The 5,737-nt window shown below is 35.9% G+C and overlaps 1 long non-coding RNA gene and 1 pseudogene across 1 annotated transcript; both read right to left on the minus strand.

The window, feature by feature from the left end:
* Window positions 1–537: 537 nt before the first annotated feature.
* LOC109018832 lies at window positions 538–2,022 on the minus strand (annotated as a pseudogene).
* Window positions 2,023–2,035: 13 nt separating this feature from the next.
* On the minus strand, window positions 2,036–5,731 carry LOC109018835. The gene is made up of 3 exons (XR_004801522.1): window positions 5,038–5,731; window positions 4,459–4,662; window positions 2,036–4,020 (listed from the first exon to the last, which is right to left on the minus strand). It is a non-coding gene; the product is annotated as an uncharacterized LOC109018835 (long non-coding RNA).
* Between the last annotated feature and the right edge of the window lie 6 nt (window positions 5,732–5,737).

Genomic DNA, 5,737 nt, shown 5'->3' on the forward strand with positions numbered 1-5,737 from the left:
AAACCCCCAAAAAAAAAAAAAAAAAAAAAAAAAGAAAAGAAAAATGAAAGCCAATATGTTGACTTGGAAACAAATTCTAGTCATTCAGCAACTGAGTTCCATTGCTTTCAAATTTCAGGAGTTTTTATAAGGTGTGGCCAATTAAAACGGGATTAAAAGTATTTTGTAAGGACAACAACATTAGAGCCATCTTCTGTCAATTACATGTCAATTCAACCATATTTTCTTCCGGTTTTTTCATATATGGTAAGTTATCCTGTATTCATTCAAAGAAGATATATACATATATACTTTGTCTTTGATTTAAAAAAATTAATGACCCCAACAATGGAGAAATTAACTGGAGACAAAAAAAATATTTTTATATGTTGTGGTCCTTAATCATTTTCCTAGTTATACCACTCCTTTTCCACCTATCAAAAAAAGTTATACCACTCATTTTCTAGCATCAGAGGTAGTCTCTCTTCCAAGTTACAAATTGTGCCAATGTATCTTTAGACAGAAATTTGAATCATCGTTGGGCAGCTCAAAAGATAAACTTAGCAACTATATTAAAAAATAATAGACCTTGTCCAAATATTAAATCCAAGCATGGAATCCGTCGCCGTGACATTGTGAGTTGAAAAGTAAAACATCAGTTACAAATTAACCACAACCAGAATCACTATTCAACACAGTTTGAGTAATGAAATATGGACACTTCACTAAAAATCAGAACTGCTATTTCTACGCCCATATGATATAATCAAAATACAACATGAAACAACAGAGAACATTAAGAAGTAAAAAAAGGAATGATCAAAGCTTGGAACACAACCTGGTGCTGAAGTAAAAACCAGAATATGAGCATGAAGCCAATTGCATCGTAACAATTTGGAAGTACTGAATTGAAGTGTGCATCAATGACAGCAAATGGACCTAATAATCTCAAAGATCAAGCAAAGAATCACTAATCTATCCAATTGCTTTTGGGCACAAAAGAAAATACACAAGTCACAGTTTACAGTGCTCGTGAATCATCTTGTATTCGTATGAAGCTTCAAAATACATAGAGGCAGACAAATGCCCAAGTACATGAGAATGATGCTTTATTCAGAGATGAACGTAAAATACAATCCGAGTTGTAAACGTAATGATCAAAATCTAATACAAGTCATCCCATAAACTGCCATTTTTTTATATGTTGAATTAAACTTGTAAGAACCACCGAAACTACCTTGATCCATTTGTAGAATTTCAAAAGATTAAAACATTTGACAAAATTACACGAACCACTGAATAAAATGATGGCAGAATTAGTGCATTGATTGTCAAAGAGGAAGTTATTATGGATTACGGAATTTATTATTAATTTAATATGCATTTGAGTCTAGGCATGGCGTGTAGATGGAAAAGAAATGGCCTTCACATAAGTTACTGACATGAACATCGTATCTATAATCTATATCTTGAGAAAATTCGTGAACCAATGAGCTGAAAGTTTAGGGTGTCTTTTACATCCATCCTTGTAGCCTACATAGATGATGCCAAACCGAGCAGTGTAACCTGAATTCCATTTAAAGTTGTCCAACAAGGACCATGCAAAGTATCCCTTAACACTTACACCATCCCTATTCAAAACAAAAAATTAATGAGCCAGAGTCAGCTAGATTTGAGAGAGAGAGAGAGAGAGAGAGAACTATTATTAAGTACTTACCTGATAACCTTCTGAAGATACCAAAGATGACTATAATAGTATTCAATTCTTTGGTTGTCCACAAGAGCCTCCTCTAGTGACAAGGTGGCATTATTGAACTCATCAATGCCTAGAATTCATAGTTGCATTTAGCTTCTAATGGACATGTAATAACTACAAATTTTTTTCAAATTCTGGAGTGTGATGAGAAGATAATCATGATTTGAGACAAAATAATTACCATTCTCAGTGATGTAAATTAGTACTGGATTATGGTACTTCTGGTTTGTGTAGAGCAAAAGATCTCAAATTCCTCTTGGATATAGATGAAGCCATTCTGAAGCAGCCTACAACTTAGAGAAAACAGAGGTTAACACCGAATAACCCTTTCCATTTGTGCTTGTTTGTAAAGTGAGTCAGCCCAAAGGTCTTGCTTCAATACTACTGAGGATGTTTCTATTTGGAAAAAGAATAAAGAAATTGATATATTTTGGACCATGATTGTTTTAAAATTCAAAACTTTTGACATATATAGAACACATCTGTGGACCAATGGGGATTCCATTGTGCTCAGCTGCCATGCACAGCAAAGACATGTTATTGTTAATATTGGAACATAAACCAACGTAATCATTACTTCCGAGTGTTGAGTTTTCACTTACTTGAAAGATTAGCACGAGAACCTGTCAAGTAGCTTGCATTTCCAGCATTATGTTGAGGTGCATAGGCTGCATAATAGGCAGTATAGTAGTTTAATCTGATAAATTCAAATGACCTGTTTACAAGCTTATTCTTTGGTAAATTTGGGTAATCGGTTTCCAACCAGAGATCGCATGCTATGTGGATGGTCACCATTGATCAAGGGGTTCATTAACCTGCAACAATGCATTGTAATTACACTTTTCATAACAAATATTCATGATAGCTCTAAGTTAATTGAACCTGCTAGTTTTGGGCATTTCTTATATATAACCCATGGAGGTTGTGGAAATTGCTAGCTTTAGAAAATTTCAGGCAGGTTAAAACTTAAAAATCTTTTTTTCTCTATCAGTTAAACTTAGAAAGCTTTTATTCCACATGCTTCACAATGTTGGTTTGTTGTCAAATCCTAAGAGGAAAGTCATTGCTTATTTTCATAATAGTTTTTTTGGTTTGTTTAACTTCCTTAATTTGATAGTGGTCGATATGGCATTATCCCTATCTGTTTACTAATAGACTGATATAATACGTGTTTTGAGTAAGGTAAGTCAACGTTAAGCCAAAAAATGTCAAGAATAATATAAAAGAGCCCAATGCAAATATTAAGGAGCCAATGCCTTAATACAAAAAATAACCAACTCCTCGAATTGAGGAGAGATAAGTAGCCTACTCCCTTAAAATATACACCGAGTCTATGGCCGTTACAAATCTTGACCCTTAATAAACCATGAAACTAATTCCTCTGTGATTAAAAACCTAAATTGTCTTTGCAAGCTCAACCTATGATCATCACAATCGTATGTAAAAGTATGAAAATAGTTGAGCCATCCAAGGATAATTACCATCTTCGTGCACAACTCGAGCAACATTAGTAGGCGGTCAGTGACCACGATGCACTCTAAGCTGAAACCTAAAATACTTCACCAACCTTCTTTCAAACTACCAACCCAGCACGCTAGTTTACTTGGACGAATCAAGCCGGATGACATCAATGGGTCTCCTTGCTAGAGCAAGATCTCTAGCTCCCACTAACACAGAGGGAGGGAAGTGCCAGGTAGAACAATCCACAAGCTTCCTTGCCACTATCACAAAACTCCAAAGCATTCCAAAATCACATGTAGAGGGAAAACCAGCACACACAAAACCACCCACATGGTTGTCACCGACAGCCCCCGTTGATGTGTTTCCATGTCACTACCATGAACAACTCCACAACCATAAGTAGAGGCAAAGCTTTGCACTTCGGCAAGATCTATAACAAATGAACCCGATGGTTAGAACAACCATTTCAGAGAAGCCTGCATACTGGTACTGTTAGAGACAGATTTGTGCAATATGCCATATCCACCAACACATCAAAAGGCATAACATCAGGTGGCAGACAAACCACCACATAAAACACAAACTCACAAGCTACCACCCAATACTGCACCCACCTCAGATCCACAAACTCACAAGCTACCACCCATATCACACCAGCAGCAACAAAACCAAAGGCACCCGTAAGAAAACTCACTGATCTAAAAGGGCCACTCACAGAACATCACCTCCTAGTGGCAGTGCGATAGCACTATTAAACGCTTCAAGTTGAATGATCAACCCTAGTCCAAGACATGTCATCACAAGACATCTCAGAGCATCCAACCCTGAAATGGTATACATGTAATATGAACATTCAAGCAGTACTTACCATTCAATTCTGAAATCAAGAGCCCATAGCATAACATTACGATGATGTCTCGCTTTAGAATATGACACCATCTAGCCTGTCTCAAGCAATATACCTATAGTGCCTTTTTGTCTTTCTTGAACGTTTTCATACTTCAGTTGAGTCCACATTCATGTCTATGGTCAAATTTTCTTTTACTACTCTACAAAAAATATTTGTTTACTCTTACTGAAGCACAATTTCAGTTATAGCTAAGTTAGTCCTTGCTACAACTAGTACACTATATATTTATTTTCCATCATCTATCTATGATGCATACTCATGATGTTGTATGCATTGCAAAACATGCTTCTACATGTTGGATATTATCTAGGATTTTTTAAGCCAACATTTTAACATCATATAAATGTTGAACCTGATACTTTTGCCTGTCTGCATGGGCAACAAGTTGGTGGTGTATCACCAAATATGGTTCTGATCCAGAATTTCCTTTAGTGCAATAATGATTTTGCCAATCAGAACATTGCCCTGGCAGTATAGCCCCAGATGCTTAACCACCTACACTGTAGCTCGTTGGCACATTCAGTGTGATACAGTGCTTCACCCGATCGCCAAATTCCTTGAAAGTGTGAAATTTTATATAATGAGATGCAAAGCGATTGTTTGCTTCATTCAGTTATATGACTTAAAAAATGCTTTATTAGGTTAGTCAGGCAAATAGAGTTCAATTCTGAAAGGGCTGGTGAGGTCCTTATGCTAAGGTCAAATCCTATCTTCACAACAGACAGGATCATAATAGGAAAGACAATTTTGAATTTTGTATTCTATAGTCATAGACTGTCATTGGAGTCTCAGTGAAATGACAGTGAAGAAAATAAATTCATCATATGGATTCTCCGTTTTTTTCTTTTAATTAGCATCATGTAATTAGTGATATGTACAAGTGATCTACTACTCAGATGGATAGAGAATCATAAGTTTGTGTGTCACTTACACAATGTGTGGACTTAAGAACCACCTAATCAGACGGATAGAGGATCATAATTTTCTGTGTCACTTGCTCAATAAGTGGACTTAAGAAACCACCATAATCATCTTCCAAGGATTGGGGAAGATCAAAGTGAAAGAGTGTCACAAAGGGCTTTAGACCTGGCATTTAATTATCATGAACTCAAGGGCAGATTATGAGAAGCTGAAAAAATAGATGATATATGATGGAATAATTGGATTGAATCAGGACCTTTGGTTATAAGTTCATTGATGAGGTTGTTGTAGTATTTGATTCCTTCCATGTACACACCGCCACTTAGCTTTTCATCTGACCCAAACATAGGATAAATGCTACCACGTGTAATTCCAAACCATGATAAAAACTTGATGATGCCCATTTTTAAATGCGTTTTTCTTCTTTTTCCCCTTTCTTTCCTTCTCATTTTTCTCTGAATTCTTATAACAGGTCAGTTCATATCAGTATCTTACTTGGTAATCGGGACCATGAGATTGAGAACCTGTATGCACCTAAACCCTTTTCCTTCGTAATCCCAACACCTTCCCGTGTCAAAAAAAATGAGAAGGATCATAAATGTTGCAAAATCATCTAGAATTTCCAAATTTGACCATCTTTTATATCATGCTAGGCTCAAAAACTAGAAATTTCAAGTTATCAAAAATGACTTCAATAGATAATATGTACT

This window comes from Juglans regia, chromosome 5 (assembly GCF_001411555.2).
Source record: "Juglans regia cultivar Chandler chromosome 5, Walnut 2.0, whole genome shotgun sequence".
NCBI classification, from domain to species: Eukaryota; Viridiplantae; Streptophyta; class Magnoliopsida; order Fagales; family Juglandaceae; genus Juglans; species Juglans regia.